Raw genomic sequence first — 19,693 nt, 5'->3', positions numbered from 1 at the left:
AAAAAGCATTCTATTCACAATATAATTTTACATGCATTTCATGGACACTATGTGTTTTTTCCCCACATTAAACGCTTTCCAGAAGTACACTTTGAACGCGTCAGTGTAAACAGGACATCTTCATTAAAACACTATCATATTTAACCATACATGTTTTGCATGTTATTTGTTTCATTTCACTGTACAAGGAGAAAGAGACCAGGGAGAGTCTCCGGGCAATGAGGGAGAGAGAGAGCAGACCAGAGAGACAACTGAAGAGACGGAGAGAGCGCAGCATACCGGCCACCAATACAAAGCAGCAGGATTTCAAGATATTTATTTTGATTTGGGGGATAAGGACACAGGTCCTAACCAGGGGTGGGCAATCTTATCCAGAAGGGCTGGTGTGGGTGCAGGTCTTTGTTCCAACCAAGCAATTACACACCTGTGTCTCCTAATCAAGTGCCTCAGCAAAGACTCTACTGGTTGATTAGTGGGATCAGGTGTGTAACTGCTTGGTTGGAACAAAAACCTTCACCCACACCGGCCTTTTCTAGATAAGATTGCCCACCCCTGTAAGCTATTTCAGTACCCACAGGATCAGTTTGGCACGCAAAAAAGAGCCTTCCAACAAAACTGGTTTCAGAGTTTTAAATGGCTGGAATACTCCTCTAGGAAAAATGCTGCTTTCTGCTTCGCTTGCCAGGTATTTGGTAAAACTCTTAAAAAAGAGGTATTTGTGAATGGTGGAGTCAAGAATTGGAGAAAAGCACTGATCATGTTTCAAAAGCATGTAACCGCCCAATCAAACAAGGACAGTGTAGTTTGCTGGGATAGCTACACAAGGTGGCAGATAGAGACAGCGAGTTCCACTGAAATTAGTGAAAGAAGGGAGTACCTGCAATGTGTTGTGGTGGTGACTTGCATGTTGGGGAAGGCGAGGAATACCATTTCGAGGTCATGACGAAACAGCTGAAAGCCAAAATAAAGGCAATTTCCTTGAGTGCATGACACTTTTTAGACAGTCTGATCCTCTTGCAGAGGTATACACCCCATCAAACAGCATCTACCTCCCGTCTGCCAGTCTGAATGAGATGATAGTGTTGTTCCCAAGAGGTAACTGCAACTATTGTCAAAGAGATGAGGGAATCAAGGATGCATACCATTATGGCTGATGAAGGCAGAGATGGCAAGACGGAACAGTTGACATTGTGTGTGAGGAATGTTTCTATGGAGAGCACAGTGAAGGAGATGTTCCTGGCCCTTACAGAGATGACACATTTTGATGCTACATCAATAACCACTGCAATTGCGAATCAACTCGTAGAGAAAGGAGTTAATCAGTTGAAATGTATGGCACAAACTTAGGATGGGGCAGCAGTCATGAGTGGGGCAGTTGGGGGTGTGCAAGCCCATTTTTGAAAGCAGCACCCTGAAGCAATATATGTGCATTGTTATACACATGAGTTGAATCTTGTCTTGTGTCACATGCAGAGTGGTTTCTGAGGCCACAGAGTTTTTTGGCATGCTGGACAGTGTCCATTCTTTTTTTAGCGTCTCACTTGTGAACCATCATAAGTTTGTAGACACTCAAAGGAAGTTAGGATTGCAGCCAAGTGAACTTGTGCAGTTGTCAAACACACGTTGGGCATGCCAGCTTTGTTCAGTAAAAGCAGTGCTTGACAATTTCCCTGCCATCATTGCATGCCTCTACCATCAACACAACTATGGCAGTGGGATTGAAGGCAAAACTCAGTAAATTCTCCTCAGTGTATTTGCTGTTCATTTTCCAGGCTCTCCTGTGTGTAACAGCATGTTTACACAGATACCTACAGAAGGAGACCATTGATCTTTGCCCAGGAAGTGGCATACAAAAATGCAGTGATTGACTCCCTTAAGGAGAAATGCAGTAATGCCACTGCTGCAGATCTTCATGCCAGAACAAAGGCCTTATGTGAAACTAACTAGATAGCAGTCCCAGAGCCATCTTCTGGACAGAGGCACAAGACAAAGTGAATGGATGGATTTGTTGTTGAGTCAACTTGTGGGGCAGATAGTGAAGTCAGTGGTTCTTCAGAGTCAGAAGAACTCAAAAGGAAATTGTTATTTCCTTGTCTGGACAGAATGATCTCTGAACTTGAGAAGTGTTTATCTGATGTGAATGAAGAATTGCTTAATGGAATTCAGGTGTGCAGTCTAACGTCAGACCACTTGTCTGTGCCACATTTGTCAGAACTGGCACTGCATTACCATATTGACCTTAAGTCAGAGGAAGTGATGGTTGCCAACAACTATCTGAGGCGCAAGAGAGAGACTGGTTCTGTTCAAGATATGCTCACCGTGTACAACCTACTTGATTCTGATATGTTCCCTTCGCTGAAAGCTATTATTCAGGTTGCCTTGACCATACCAGTTAGCAGCTGTAGCTGTGAAAGGTCTTTTAGTACCTTGCGTCAGCTCCATACCTGGCTCAGGAGGACCATGGGGCAAAGTAGACTTCAGCACCTGGCTCTGATATCAGTTGAGAAGGAGGTGCTTGAGAAAGTCAGTCACCAAAAAGTGATTGATAGATTTGCCACCCTCAAGGTGAGGTGACATAGCTTAATTCTTAAGTGACATTGTACTTTAGGGTAAGATGGGTTGGGTTTTGGGGTGAATTAAGCCAATGCTAAAACAATTGGTATTTATTCAATTATTGTTTACCCCTCATTATCTTTTATTTTGATGCTGGCAGTTCATGAAGAAAGTTAATTTTTGAGTTTTTTTTTCCATTTATTCAATATTTTTCTACCTTTGTAAACCAAGTGATGGGTTTGTGGCTCAACATTAAAGTAAGTTTTCTCAGATTTGTTGTGTCTTTCTAGTCACATAATTGAATAATTGATGTATAAGAGGAAATGCTTTTATTAACAGGTCTAAAATGGTCAGCAGAGAGTAGCTGAACAAATTGACAACGCTTGCTTTACAGTACCACACGAAGTTGTCCGCACATTGGCCAGTCAGGATGAGCTCTATCAAGTTGCTTGTACTTCACTTGTATGGACAGCATTTTCCAAGTCCCAGCACAGACTCTTGATAAAATCCTCAACATGGCTTGAACTGTATCACTGCCACTCGAAGATTGAAGTGACAGTAAAAATCCATTCTTCACTTTTGGGGTTGGGGCACGTGGGTAATTGAACACTTGCAAGGCAATGTGTGCATGTCATTCTTTTAAGGGGCTGAGCCCCCCTAAAGTTCGGGTCCTAGAATCGCCCCTGCTGGCTGGACTGTTCCAAAACATTGATCTTCTGGTGAAGCCATTCCTTTGTTGATTTGGATGTATGCTTTGGGTCGTTGTCGTGCTCAGAGGTGAAATTCCTCTTCATCTTTCTAGCAGACATCTGAAGGTTTTGCACCAAAATCGATTGGTGTTTGGAGCTATTCATGATTCCCTCCACCTCGAGTAAAGTCTCAGTTCTGGCTGAAGAAAAGCAGCCCCAAAGCATGATGCTGCCACCCATGCTTCACTGTGGGTATGCTGGTCTTCTGGTGATGTTCTGTGTTGTTTTAGTGCCAAACATACCTTTTGGAATCATGGCCAAAAAGTTCAAACTTGGTCTCATCCGACCACAACACATTTTTCCACATGGTTTTGTGAGACTGGGTGGATCTTTTTACAAAATTTAGTTGGGCTTTGATGTTGTTGTTTTTTTTCACGTGAAAAGGCTTCCGTCTTGCCACCCTACCCCATAGCCTAGACATAGTATGGAGAATACAGGAGATTGTTGTCACATGTAGGGAGCAACCAGTACTTGTCAGAAGTTCCTGCAGCTCCTTTAACATTGCTGTAGGCCTCTTGGCAGCCTCCTGACCAGTTTTCTCCTCGTCTTCTCATCAATTTTGGAGGGACGTCCTGTTCTTGGAAATGTCACTGTTGTGCCATATTTTCTCCACTTATTGATGGTTGTCTCCACTGTGTTCTATGGTATATCTAATGCCTTGGAAATGCTTTTGTACCCCTATCCTGATCAATACCGTTCAGCAATGAGAGCCTGTAACAAAGAGTTTTGGAAGCTCTTCGTGGACCATGGCTTTTGCAGTTGGATGCAACCAAGAAGATGTCAGGAAAATCCTACAGGAACAGCAGACCTTTATTTGGGGTTAATCACAGTCACTTTAATTGATGAAAGGTGTATACTAACTACTATTTCACATGAGTTTGAAAGTGATTGGTTAATTCTGAACACAGCTACACCCCCAATTATAAAAGGGTGCACACACTTGTGAAACAAGGTTACTGTAAGTTTTTTTTTTTTTTTTTCCTGAAATGTTTGTGATTGTTTTTCTACTTTCTTTTTACAGGTTACAATTTCACATTAAGTGAGTGAGTTCTGAAAAGTTTCTGGTTCCCTTCTTTTTTTCTGCCCCAAAATCCTGCCATTTTACAGGGGTGTGTAGGATTTCTATATCAACTGTAGATAGACAGACAGACAGACAGACAGACAGACAGACAGACAGACAGACAGATAGATGTGCTTTGCTAGTTGTAGGGTGAGTTAGCTAATCAATAGCTTGGGGGCAGGGCTGGATCCTTAGAGGCCTTGACCACTTGACCAGACATCAACACGACTAACATGGCCCCCAGGTCTCATCCACAGATACGCGCACACGCGCGCACACACACATATATACACATACACACACACACACACACACACGAACGCACACCCATGCACACACAACACCACTGCTTACACACACATGCACATTCAATACATGCCAACACACATACAGGCATCCACAGAAATAAAGCACATTTTAAAGCATGCAAGTGCACAAGAACACACACACACACACCTGGATGCAGACATACACACAAACACAGACACACACAAACACAGAGAGACTTACATGGATGCACACACAGAGTACAACTTTCTCTGTTTCACAATGTGTGCTTTAACCTGAACTGGGTCAAATACATTACAGTCCAAGTCCCCCCCCCCCTCTCTCTCCTCTCTCTCTCTCTCTCTCTCCTCTCACTCTTCTCTCTCTCTCTCTCTCTCTCTCTCTCTCTCTCTCTCTCTCTCTCTCTCTCTGTCTCTCACACACACAGACACACACCTTCAAAGCTCTTTCAGAAGTCTTACCAGAGCACTTGGAACACCCAACCCCACTTTCCACCACGACCTCGAGTCCCTTATTCCCCACAGTTGACCACCTTCATATCTCCAGAACCCCCACCCCACCCCACCCACCCCCACCAGCTGCCCTCCGGCTCAAAGGGGAAAAGATTGGTGTGAAATTTTGTCACAACTACCTCCACTTTGTCGCAGCATACTGTCATGGCTATCGCTCTCTCTCTCTATCCCTCTCTCCCCCCCCCCCTCTCTGTCTCGGGTAAACGGTCGCCGTGGCAGCCGCTCTCCTCCCCGCCCCTCATCCTTCCTTCCTCAGCGTTTCGGTGTTGTTGGGCGCTTTGAGAAATCATGTAAGTCCCTATAAAAAATGAATGCCTCCCACCCCTCCTTCCTCTCCGTTCCATCGCTTCATCTTTACGAAAAGAGAACAGGCAGACAAACGGCGGTCTCCTCTTTTCCCCCTTCCCCTTATTTGCTGTGTATTTTTTGTTTTGTTTTAGTTTTAATTTTTTTTACAGCTGCCAACACACTACGCCCCTCATGGCGAGAGGAAGAAAAGGAGAGACCAGAAGGTAAAAAAAAGAGGGATAAAGAGAGTCCAAAATGAGATGCTAAAGATGGAAGAGTTGAGGAGGAAGTTGAGAGGGGAACGACGAGACAAGTGGAAGGAAATGTCTGAAGAGGAGACGGAAAAGGGGTGCGTGTCCCTTTAAGGCCGGTTGGCGTCATCGCCAAGCACCAGACAGACGACAGACAGACGGACGGACAAGAAGTCAGAAAGACAGACAGACCGATAGAGAGACGGTCCCCCTGGCATCAAGACAGACGCCATGGGTTTAATTTGCATAGGCTGTACGGGTGTAGGGCCACACCTTCTCCCTCTCTCTCTCTCTCTCTCTCTCTCTCTCTCTCTCTCTCTCTCTCTCTCTCTATCTCTCTCACTCCTCTCTCTCCTCTCTCTCTCTCTCCCTCTCCTCCTCGCTCCCTTTTTATTGTTTTTAATCAAAGGCGAATGTCAACAGAATAAATGAAGTTGTGCAGGGAAGTGAATTTTTATCACACCGGTGGGAGGATGATGATGATGATGATGTCCCCCCTCCTCCCCCCTCTCTGCCACCCCCAACACATCCATTCATCACAGGCCATATTGAGGGAGTGAAAACCAGTAATCAATAGAAGGGCTCCATATGGCGGGGATCAAAGGTGTCACATAGTGTGTGGTTCTGCTTTATTGCCAGCCAGCACTGTTAATTGGACAACAAGATCAGAGGCAATATTAAAATCCAATTAAATTGATATGAACAGATTGCCAAGTGATGTACACTAATGTATAATTGAGTATCAAGCAAATGCGAGTGGCCCGTCCCGAGCGCCGGAGCTGCTGAATAAATGATGGCGGAGCCGTAGAGGACAGAAACAAGTTTGCAGCCCCCCACCACCACCACCACCACCTCATCCTTTCCCCCTTCCTCCTCCCCCTCCACCTCTCCTCTTTCTCCTTCCCTCGCTCTCCTCGCTCACCGCTCCCTCCGACGGGGAAAGGACGCGAGATTTTTTTCCCCCTCCCTCTCTGGCTGACTTTCTTAAAGGCACATTTATATCCTGCATAATAAGGGCACAGGGTGTGTAGGGGCTGTGTGTGTCTGTGTGTGTGTGTGTGTGTGTGTGTGTGTGTGTGTCTCTCTGTGCTTTTTGTGCATGTCTCTGTGTGGCGATGGTAGAGATTGGGAGTTTAGAAGGCATTAATGTGTGTGTGTGTGTGTGTGTGTGTGTGTGTGTGTGTGTGTGTGTGTGTGTGTGTGTGTTTGTGCGTATCTGTGTGTGGTGATGGTAGAGATGGGGAGTTGGGGAAGCTTTAACGTGTGTGTGTGTGTGTGTGTGTGTGTGTGTGTGTGTGTGTGTGTGTGTGTGTGTGTGTGTGTGTGTGTGTGTGTGTGTGTGTGTGTATCCAAAAAAAAGCAAAAGGGGAGGGGGGGCATGGCTGACATGTAACATTTTAAATCAAGTAATTCCATCACATGCAGATGGCTTTAATTTGAGTTTAATAAAATCTAAATGATTTATTGCCTTTTTACTGGAGCAAAAGCGAATGCATGTTGTGGTGGTTTGGCTAATCAGGCATAAACACGGACACCCCCACCACCCTCACCCCCACCCCAACTCACACACATACACACAGTGGTACAGAGGGCCTGAGTGCGGAGTGCTCTCTTAAGGAGAGAGAAATAAATAAGCAGATGAAGAGGGACGCGCCGACACTGTTTAGGAGACTAACGAGGCCTCATCCAAGGTGACAATCCCTGATAAGGTGAACTTGGACGGCGGCCCAAAATAATCAAAAGTTCATCGCCGCCCGTCCATTTTATTAATTTCTTCGCCCTAACTCCACGCGTCGAGCTGTAGTACTAATTTGTGACATCGGCAGGCCGATAAGGAGATTTACATTTCAAATTTTAATGATATTTTGACTCTGGTGAGCCCCCTTCCTTCCTTCCTTCTCTTCTCTTTTCTTTTCTTTTTGGCTGATTATTTATTTCTGTTGCATTGGTTGCAGTCCAGCATATGCTGTGTTTTTTTGTTGTTTTTTTAACCCCTCCCCCCCCCTTTCTCTTGCATTAAGCTGGTTTCCTTAATTAAGCGGGCACAGGGCTCATTAGCTGCCATGGCGATGGGGCGGCATGATGTGCCCATCTCCATTCCCGGCGGCGGTGCCCGGACAAAGTGCCGGGGGAGCAGGTGCTGACAAGGTCGCGGTGGCGGCGTGCCATCTGGGCAGAGGCCTGGGCCTCCGCGCCGCCTCACTCTTTGTAGTTGGCTGCGGCGAATGCCATCCGCCAACCCCGACTCAAAGACATCAAAACAGCACGCTGGCTCTTAGGAGATCTGTGGACTTAACATCGACAAAACAAAGGCACAATAATTGGTTTTGGAGCAATCTGTCCTTCGTTTGCCACTCAAGGAGCTTTGTGGTAATTTAGCAAGCCAGGAACAGAAGGCACATTGAAGGTTTTCTTCATTTAAGGCTTGATGCATTTCCATTTGCATAATGTAGACGTCCATGGAAAGCCCCCCATGTGCAGAAATGCATGAATAGATAACAACAATAGATAACCCTCCCAAAATAATTAATATTGCTGATCAATTCAGACTGAACCGAACAGGAAAAATAAAAAACAGATAAGGAATTTTATTCAATTCTGTTCCAAAATATTAATGGAGGCTGGCTGATTGCATCTTATAATGCCGTACCACAAAATGTAGTGTGAAAGGCACCTCCATGGTAAATGCTGCCAAAAGCACTTTGTTGATATGTTTATATGCATGTACTTATTTTGTCTACATGTGCATGTCCAGTGTTTAGACACTGGACATCACAATTTACAAAAGCACATGGACTTTTTTTTTTGTGTGGATTCTTCCCCCCTATTTTTCCCCAATTGTACCTGGCCGATTACCCCACTCTTCCGAGCCGTCCCAGTCGCTGCCCCACCCCCTCTGCTGATCCAGGGAGGGCTGCAGACAACCACACGCCTCCTCCGATACATGTGGAGTCACCAGCCGCTTCTTTTCACCTGACAGTGAGGAGTTTCACCAGGGGGACGTAGCGCGTGGGAGGATCACGCTATTCCCCCCCAGTTCCCCCTCCCCCCCCCCGAACAGCGAACAGGCGCCCCAACCGACCAAAGGAGGCGCTAGTGCAGCAACCAGGAGACATATCCACTTCCGGCTTTCCACCCGCAGAAACGGCCAATTGTGTCTGTCGGGACGCCCGACCAAGCCGGAGGTAACGGGGATTCGAACTGGCGAACCCTGTGTTGTTTTCACCACAAAAAAAGTATTCCATTTCCAAATTCCTCTGGATTAGTATGGCCCTAGTCTAGACAGCCTCCTGAAAGGCCCCGACCTGAAATTAACAAACAGCTCTGAAGAAAGGTCTCCGCAGGCGGATGAAGCGTGTACATTTACGGTTAACGGCGTCCCGTGGTGGATTTGCTCATGTGTTGTCAGCGGCGCTGGAACCGCACATGTAGTCTGGAAACACGAGCGAAGATCAGTTTTCTCTCCTGGACGTTAGGTGTCATTGTCAAGTCTCAGCCCAGAGAACCATACAGGAGGTCCACAGAGTTCTGTTTGAGAACTGAGACGCACGTAGGCCAGAGAGAAACCCATGCTGAGGTCCTGGTCCTTCCTTCTGCTTCGTTTTACAACCGCACGTGGCTTCTTTAAACAAAAGTCTTGGCTGTCATTGTGCAGTGTTTGGTTTTTACGAGCATTTCCCCTTCTGATTGGGGGAACAGATGCTTTGTGCAAATTAAAAAGGAAGAAAAGGTATACCGAGTGCGGGGTAATCTGCTCTGCCTAAACATCAGATGTCAGGAGTGAAGAGTTTGAACTTTTTGGTAAAATACGGGCCGGAGGGCCGCATATGGAGGCCGAGAGCAGTCTGAAGAAAGAAGCCGATCCCTCTGTTTATTTTAGAGATTTCTGCGAGGCCGGTCTGTGGTCAGCCATGTGGCGCGCGGCCGCACATGAAAGGGAATGGTGGATCTGAACGCAGGAGGATTGGGTTTTTTTGTACACATGCCTTTCACATAGACCAAATGAAAGCCCAGCGCAGACCCTGTCATTCATACAGACTGCTGTGGGATGTGGCGCTCGATATTGTTGATGTGTGGTCATGTGTTTCTTTTCGTGGGTTCTTCTTCAGTGGACTCCCCTTTCCTTTCAATTTTGGTAGGCGAAACAGTCCCACGAGTCTTTTTTTTTCTTTTCTTAAATTCAGGATTAAAAATCGGGATGGGAATCAAAATCTGTTTTACTTACCATGTTTTTACATATCAACCACTCGACTTTCTGCATTTTAACAAACTTCGACAGGAATGAAGTTGTAAAGGTGATGTCCTACAACTCCTACATAATGTCAATAAAGTTTGAAAGTGGAAGTATGACAAGTACGTAATGACAAACAAGGGAAATCTCTCTCTCTCTCTCTCTCTCTCTCTCTCTCTCTCTCTCTGTATTTATTCAACTGTCCTTCTGTTTCTATCTGTAATTACCACTGAGGTCTGTGGTACTTTGGATGGTTAGTTGCCTTTTCAGAAATTTGTTATATTTCCACGCATATATTTAGCAAATACTTGTGTATACTCTGAAGATAAAAGAAAATATCAATTTATAAATTATTCCTTTTTTTTTTTTACATCAAGCCTGACACATTACAAAGGAAGAAGTAAGATTCAGTGAAACAAGAGCATAATTTCAATAACAATGGTTATTGAGGGCATTGCCCCAAAAATCAAAGCCTTTTTATTATTATATGAGACTTAAAATGAAACAGACTTTGCACTTTGTAATTGAGTTTAATACTAAATTATTCAATACACCCATAGAAAGTTTTTATGTTTTGTACAAATTCGTTTTTTTAGGGAGATAACATGAAGTCTGTCAGTGGTTTCTGTCGGGCATCAAAATGTGCTTCAGGTCATCAGGTCATACAACCAGACAGCCAACATTAGCAATGACAATAAATACCCCATGGACCCACCACCCACGGAGATGAGCATTGGAGTAGGGTGCAATGCAAGCCGGGCGGCAGGCAATGGTAGGGACCGGGGTGTGCCGACTTCCGGCATTGCACACTGGTCCTCAGGATGTGGAATATCACCTCTCTGGCAGGGAAGGAGCCTGAGCTGGTGTGGGAGGTGGAGCGGTACCAACTAGATATAGTTGGGCTCACCTCCACACATAGCATGGGCTCTGGTACCAAATTCCTGGAGAGGGGCTGGACTCTTTACTTTTCCGGAGTTGGCCAAGGTGACTGGCACCGGGCAGATGTGGGGATACTCGCAAGTCTCCAGTTGAGCCCCGACATGTTGGAGTTCTCCCCGGGGAATGAGAGGGTCACCTCTAGACGACTGCGAGTCACTGGGGGGAAGGCTCTGACTGTTGTGTGTGCTTATGCACCAAAGAGTAGTTTGGAGTATCCAGCTTTCTTGGGGCCTCTGGGTGGTGTCCTAGATAGGGTTTCGCCTGGGGAATCCATAGTTCTGCTGGGGGACCTCAACGCTCACGTGGGCAATGATGGAGAAAACCTGGAGGGGCGTGATTGGGAGGAACAGCCTCCCCGATCAGAACCCGAGTGGTGCCCTGTTATTAGACTTCTGTGCGAGTCATGGATTGGCCATAACAAACACCATGTTCAAACATAAAGTAGTTCATAAGTATACTTGGTACCAGAACACCTTAGGCCGAAGATCGATGATAGACTTTGTGGTTGTATCATCAGATCTGCGGCCGTATGTATTGGACACTCAGGTGAAGAGAGGAGCAGAACTGTCAATTGATCACCACCTGGTGGTGAGTTGGATCAGATGGCGGGGAAGGCTGGCAAACCCAAACGTGTAGTGAGGGTGAACTGGGAACGTCTGGCGGAAGCCCCTGTCTGTAAGATCTTCAACTCCCACCTCTGGAAGAAGTTCTCATGTATCCTGACGGAGGCTGGGGACATGGAGTCTGAGTGGGCCATGTTCAAAGCCTCTATTGCAGATGTGGCAGGTAGGAGCTGTGGTCATAAGGCCATTGGTGCCTGTCAAGGTGGCAACCTAAGAACCCACTGGTGGACACCGGCAGTGAGGGCAGACATCAGGCTGAAAAAGGAGGCTTTTCGGGCTTGGTTGGCCCAGGGGCCTCCTGAAGCAACAGACAGGTACTGGGAGGCCAGAAATTCTGTGGCTTCGGCGGTCACAGAAGCAAAAACTCGGGTGTGGGAGGAATTCAGTGATGCTACAGAGTAGGTCTTTTGGTTGGCCTCAATGAAGTTCTGGCAAACCATCCAGCGACTCAGGAAGGGAAAGCAGGGCTTGAGTCAGACTGTGTTCATCCGGGGAGGGGCACTGCTGACCCAGACTGGGAATGTTGTCAGGCCGTGGAAAGAACACTTTGAGGAGCTCCTGAAACCGGCTAACATGTCCTCAGTGGAGGAGGTCGAGTCTGAAGACTCGGGGGAAGCTCCACCCATGTACCTGGCAGAGGTCTCTTAGGTAGTTAAGAAGCTCCTCGGTGGCAAGGCGCCAGGCGTGGATGAGATTTGCCCTGAGATGCTGAATGCTCTGGACATTGTTGGGCTGTCTTGGCTGACACGCCTCCTCAGTGTCATGTGGAGGTAGGGGCAGTACCAGTGGAGTGGCAGACTGGGGTGGTGGTTCCCATATTTAAAAAAGGACACCGGAGGGTGTGCTCCAATTATCAGGCAGCCTCCCTGGGAAAGTCTACTCTAGGGTGCTGGAAAGGAGGCTCCCACTGATTGTCGAACCTCAGATCCAGGAGGAACAAGCGGATTCTGTCTTGGCCGTGGAACAACGGACCACCTCTTTACCCTTGTGGAAGTGCTGAGGGGGACTTGGGAGTTTGACCAGCCAGTCTACATGTGTTTTGTGGACTTGGAGAAGGCTTATGACCGTGTACCCCAGGGCACTCTGTGGTGGGTACAGTGGGAGTATGGGGTACCGGGGCAGTTGCTACAAGCCATCCGCTACTTGTATAACCAAAGTGAGAGCTGTGCCTGCATTATCCAAAGGAATTGAATCAAGTGCAACTGGACTTGGTATATATTCATGAAGACGTTTCGCCTATCATCCAAGAGGCTTCATCAGTTCGTGCTTTTCTGACTAGACCAAGCTAGTCTGACTGTTTCATCACCAGCCAGTCAGACTAGCTTGGACTAGTCAGAAAGGCACGAACTGATGAAGCCTCTTGGATGAAAGGCGAAACGTCTTCACGGATATATACCAAGTCCAGTTGCACTTGATTCAATTCCTTTGGAAAACCATGACCTGGATGAATGAGAACATTCACAGACCTGTGTCTGCATTCTCGGCACAAATTCAAACATGTTTTCAGTGGGTGTCGGACTCCGCCAAGGTTGTCCCTTGTCTGCGATTCTGTTTGTGATATTCATGGACAGGATCTCAAGGTGCAGCCAAGGTGAGGAGTGTGTCCATTTTGAGAAACTCAGAATTGCATCTCTGCTATTCGCAGATGATGTGGGGTTGTTTTTTTTTTTCATGCCAATTCCATGTTTCAGCTGATGATTGCTTATGGCATGAAACAGGCTTGGACTGTCTCATAAAGAATTTACTTAACTCATTTGATTTATTTATATATATATATATATATATATATATATATATATATACATACACATACACATACACATACACACATACATACACCATTGTCAACATTAAATCATGCCTGGTGTCTCGGATGATACCGTTTACTCCATATGCCTTGCACTCTCTCCATGCAATTTCTATTACCCAGTACATTTAGACTCACACAAAAAAGAAGACAAACAACAACAGAAAAAAAGGAAGCAAATGGAACAATAACAGGACACTGGAGGCAAGCATGTATGCACAACAGGTATGTACTACTATAAAGAGTTTAGCTATGGTTGACTAATCAACAACCTATGCCCATATATTATACATGTCCTATTATAGGGAGACAACAGGCGAGAGGAAATGGAGCACAAAGCGGGAGGGATGATGGAGGACAGTGGATGGACGTCATAGAAAATGAAGGGAAAGTTAATCCAGGGATAACAGCTGAAGATCAAAGCAATGACACCCCCATCACATGGGAGAGAACAGCATAAGACAGCACTGTCAGCTGCCAAGATACAGGAATACAAGCGAAGGTTTGATATGTTTGGTTTCTTTCTGACAACACTATGGTATGAGACAGTACATATGTAATGTGTAGCTGTCAGTGAGCTTCAGCTCAATCAAAGTGGCTGTATTGACTTTTGTTCTTTGCTCTGAACTGACTGGAAAACAGAGCCTGCCATAGAGAAAGCAGTACATCTGCACGGACATAAGCTACTGGAAGCTGCTGAGGGAAGAGGCGCTAACCATGAAGCTTCATATGGGCCAAAGTCCTGAGGACAGAGAGAGGGCTAGCCTCCAATTTCACAAGGCTCCCGATGTGAACTGGGCCTGTGGCCTTACCCTGGTTTTAATAAGTGATTGTTTTCCCCCTTTTTTCCTCCCCAATTGTATCCAGCCAATTACCCCACTCCTCTGAGCCATCCTGGTCGCTGCTCCACCCCATCTACCGATCCGGGGAGGGCTGCAGACTACCAAATGCCCCCTCCGATATATGTGGAGTCGCCAGCCGCTTCTTTTCACCTGACAGTGACAAGTTTCACCAGGGGGACGTAGCGCGTGGGAGGATCACACTACTCCCCCTAGTCCCCCCCCCCCGAACAGGCGCCCCAACTGACCAGAGGAGGCGCTAGTGCAGTGACCAATACACATACCCACAACTGGCTCCCCACCTGCAGACACGGCCAATTGTGTCTGTAGGGATCTCCGATCAAGCCAGAGGTAACATGAGGATTCGAAGGGGCGATCCCCGTGTTGGTAGGCAACGGAATAGACTGCCATGCTACCCGGATGCCCCATAATAGGTGAAATTTGACCTCATGCTTCACTCATGATCCTACACAACAGTATTGTTATGAATTACCACTGTTGTTTGATTATTTTTTTTTTGTAAACAGGAGATGCTGCAGTGGGAGATGGACTCAAACGATTCTTCTTTTGCCAGACAATGGCAAAGCTGCATTGTGAGTTTGATCACAACATAGGTATGCATTGTACAACACCTATGCAGTGCAGTCCACATTCAAAATGTGTAGTAATTTGATGTACTTGCAGTAATTTTATGTTAGGATGTAAAAACGGGTGCATTTACTGTTTAATCATTTTGACTTGCAAGTGAATTCTCATTTGCCAGATTGAGGCACATTTGGGTACATATATTAAATTACATACCAAGTCCATTCTTACATAGCCTTTCCGTGTATTTAACATTTTCAGGTGGCCCTAAGAAACTTTTTTTTTTTTTACTGGAGAGAGCAACCACCAGGTACCATCCACCTCTAGACCTCTGGTTGACAGTGGCCTATATAGTGTTGTTGGGCGAATGATTGGACTCTCCATCCTCCGTGGCGGCCCAGGATTGTGTGGTTTGAGCCATTCACTGTGGTGCATGCTATAACTGGGCAAGGGAGGAAGAGTATCTAAGCACTGAGGACTGTCCAGACACGGATGTCCGGGAGATAATTGAAGAGGTGAGTTGCACCAGTCCCGCGGCCATGCAAGCATTTGCATTTCGTATTGTGATGAAAAAGTGTAAACCCTTCAATTTGCATATTTTTGTGTATTTGTATTTTTTTTAAACACTACAGCTTAATGGAAATGTTGACCTGAATGAGGACCAGAGATCGGAAATTAATGATCTGTGCCTCAGCTGGGACTTGCCCCTTGTTAATTCTGAAAATAGAAGCTGGCTTGCTGAGAAAGTCCTTCTTCGTGCTGTAAGTCTCATGAATTAAATTAGTTTCCATGGCTGGATTTCATGATTTAGTTTGTGTAAGAAACCGGTGGTCTTGTTGTTACCCCATCGAGTAGCTAAAGTGACATTTTCACCTGTAATTCAGAGACTGTGTCTGCTCCTGTCTATTTGGGTCCATTATATTTTGGTGTGCCTCGTGACTGTGGTAACAGAAGGTTTTAAGCAAATAAGGATTGCGTAAATGTTTAGGGGCCAAGCACTGTTGAGTTGCAGCTATATATTTTCATGTATTATTCCTGTAAAAGGTCCTTGGCCTCAGAGAAGAGTAAATAAAACATATTCGGAGAGGCCTGAAAGACACTCAACTACTGAAGGAGGGCTGAGGTGCTAAATGTTGTTTTTCCTGAAGCATCCAGCATTTGTGTTGTTCCTGAGGTAGTCGCACAAGCTAAAACCTCTATATCCAAATGTTGTCAACCTTCCTCATTAGGGGCCAAGCAGTGAAGCCGCGTAGGCACCCATTACCGTGTTTCTATCCTTTCTTCTTATTACGCGGCTTCCTCGGGCTAGGCTGTCTGTGGCTGCCCATATAACCCTGTGGTAAAAAAGTTTTCAAATTTGGAGGACTGATTGGAGACAGTCCCATGAGTCTTTTCCCAGCAGTTTTTCTGGGGGGCCTGGGGGAAGGGTGCTGACCATTTAAAACTCCTTAGTGTAATCTGTATTACCACTTACCTTGGTACACTACTATGGTTCGACAGTCATATTGCACTTGAAAGCCACTGTGTGATCCATTTTTCTCCTTTGACAACAGATGATCTTAGAGAGTACTGGTTTGGCCGGCAGCATCCAATTCGGAGTCAGATGAAGTGCTTGACATTGGCAGCAAATGCAGCATCACTAGATACTTGAGGGAATACATTCAGAAAGATATATATATGGGGCACAGTGGCACAGTGGTTAGCGTGGTTGCCTCACATTAAAAAGGTCCTGGGTTCGAGGCCCGGGGTAGTCCAACCTTGGGGGTCGTCCTCTGTGTGGCGTTTGCATGTTCTCCCCGTGTCTGTGTGGGTTTCCTCCAGGTGCTCCGGTTTCCTCCCACAGTCGAAAGACATGTAGGTCAGGTGAATCGGCCGTACTAAAATTGCCCCTAGGTATAAATGTGTGTGTGTGTGTGTGTGTGTGTGTGTGTGTGTGTGTGTGTGTGATGGCCTAGCAGCCTGTCCAGGGTGTCTCCCCAACTGCTGCCCAATGACTGCTGGGATAGGCTCCAGCATCCCCATGACCCTGATATGAGAGCAGGATAAGCAGATGGATGGATGGATGGATGGATGGATATATGTAAAATCCAGTGAGTCAAATAAATCCTTTATGAGACAGTACAAGCCTGTTTCTGATTGCGTATGGCATGAAACAGGCTTGTACTGTCTCATACAGAATTTACTTGACTCACTGGATTATTTTGCTCCTTGTTTGTTGAGCTCTTTCCCTACCGTTGAATGTTTCTTTTAACAAAGTTTTATATATATATATATGTGTGTGTGTGTGTGTGTGTGTGTGTGTGCATGTTTGCCTTCACAAGGATAAACTGAGCGGAGTCTGAGGGATTTTCTTGAAGTCCCCTAATTTAATCCTCCATCCCCTAATCTGCTATGAACCCTTAAACCCTTCTGCACACAAAGACTGACCGACTTAATCCCCCATGTATGGAGATGGCCACTCATTCCTCTGCTTGTAGGATTGCGAGCAGACAAAAATGAGGCCTTTTTGCTTCTTTTTATCGAACGCTTTCTTTTTTTACACCCCTTTTCATCCTCCTCTACATTTCATTTTCTTTTCCCTCTTGGTTGTCCATCCTTTTGATGCCAAGCTGCCCAAATTCAAAGAAAAATGTGCCATGTGGACTGACACCTAAAGATTTTCTTCCTCACTCTTCATCCATCGGTTGTTCCGTATAGATTTAGCATTAAAATAAATGGGAAACTTTAACGTTCTTCCAACGGATCATTGTGTTCAAGTTTCAAAAGGTAAAAAAAAACAACAAAAAAAACAACAATGAAATAGACCAGCTGTACCTCGGGGTGACTAGGTTCTACAGTATTTGAGAAGAGAAGTACATCATTTATCTGCACACTGCAGAAGAAGAAAAAATCGTTTCCAGTCACTCAAATAGGCACAAAAATCATGGTGGCCACAGTTGACCGGGTTCAGCGCCGGCTAAGTTAAAATGTCGTCACACTAGCACAGGAATTTTGTATCATACCTTTCTCTATATACAACAGAGATGAATTAATGTGTCATCTCTGTTGAAATTATACCGGGCAAATTTTGGACGGCTGCACGGGACTGTTGTCGTAATCCTGCTTCCGCTGTATTTCTGACCATTCCCGCCCATGCCCGCAATGTGTGTGTTACACTCCCACCTGCTCCTGCAATGTGTGTGTTAAACTCCTGTCTGCACCCGCAAACACTCGGACCATTCACGCCGGCACAATAGAGTCCCAGTGATTTTATGTCTTCTCCCGTCCTACAAGGAAAACATGTATTTTATTGTGCAGTATTAATAAAGAGATGTATACCTGTCAGTAGTGATGTAGCAAATTTATGTTCTAGTGCATAATTACATTCATACTAGTGTAATTTTAGTTATTCTAATGCAATAAGTACACCTATTCTAGCGCAAACTTACACTGTATTTATTGATTTTATTATTTTAGAACATGTGTTGTTGGCTGCGGCTGTTTGTTTTGCTGAGGTGGTTTTATATTGTTTCATTTCCCTGTGTCTTTTTTATCTATTTATTTTTTTGCGGGGGATTTTTTGTCCCCCCCCCCTCTTTTTCTCCCCAATTGTACTTGGCCAATTACCCCACCTTTCCAAGCCCTCCCAGTCTCTGCTCCAACCCCTCTGCCGAGCCGGGGAGGGCTGCAGAATACCACATGCCTTCTCTGATGCATGTGGAGTCGCCAGCCGCTTCTTTTCACCTGACAGTGAGGAGTTTCACCAGGGGGACGTAGCGCATGAGAGGATCATCCTATTCTTCCCAGTTCCCCTTCCCCCCCAAACAGGTGCCCCAACTGATCAGAGGAGGCGCTAGTGCGGCGACCAGTACACATACCCACATCCGGCTTCCCATGCGCAGACACGGCCAATTGTGTCTGTATAGGGACGCCCAACCAAGCCAGAGATAACACAGGGATTCAAACCGGCGATCCCCATGTTGGTAGGCAACAGACCGCCATGCCAACCGGACACCTTTCCCTATGTCTTTAAATGCATTTATCAGGAGTAGGGCCCCTAATTTCATAATGCAGTGGAAGGGTGAGACAGAACATCTTTTACATCAAATTTGCCATATTTTACGGCTACATTAACATGTTGAACTATGTCAACAAAGCGTTCCCCGGCAACGGAGTCATACGGTGGAATGTCTCTACAGCAAAGTGTGACACATTTATCGATAGTATCTTGTTTCCCGGCCGATCTGGGAGAGCTTGGTCTGGTATGTCCAGTGGCCCTGCCTGCAGCTGTGCCCAAAGAGGTAACACTGAGGGCGGTCTGACAGGACGCAGAAGCGGGGCAGGCTAAGCTAACTGCTAGCCCATGCAGACCGGCAGTTCCGATAACACCGAGGGCGGTCTGACGGTGGCCTTGCCTAGCCTTGACTGTACGTCGTCATGTGGAGTGTGGGGAGGTGTGTCGAAGGTGTCTGGCTGGGAGAGCTAGCGTTGGATCGACTGAGGGAGCCTGTTCTGCTGCCTCCTGTGGGCCCAAGGACCACGGCCCTGACCGGAGCTGCGGCTGAAGCGAAAACACCGAGGGCGGTCTGACAAGACGCGAAAGTGGGGCAGGCTAAGCTAACTGCTAGCCCATGCAGACCGGCAGTTCGACAGTCATCCTGGCTGGTGTTTGTTCTCCTCGACAGCGATATATATATCTATATATATATAGATATATATATGCAGGAAGAAGTGCTTTATCTTTGAAGGAGAGCTTACTTTGAGCAGGGAGAATGGAGCAGGTACGTTGCCTCAACTCGGAGGTGCCAGATTTGTGCCTGTTGTAGATTAATACTTTTTCACATTTGCCTCAACAAAGTCCAGTTCGTTTCCGTCTTTTTCTGTGACTGAGAACTTTTTCCAAATGTCCGACTTGCCTTGCTTTGCTTTTGTATTGCAATGACCTGCTTTGAGCTTCTTTTCAACTTCATTTGTTGATTCCATCCCTCT

Source organism: Lampris incognitus, chromosome 13, assembly GCF_029633865.1.
Source record: "Lampris incognitus isolate fLamInc1 chromosome 13, fLamInc1.hap2, whole genome shotgun sequence".
Lineage (NCBI taxonomy): Eukaryota > Metazoa > Chordata > Actinopteri > Lampriformes > Lampridae > Lampris > Lampris incognitus.
The sequence above is the reverse complement of the archived record's forward strand: the minus strand, read 5'-3'. Positions refer to the sequence as shown.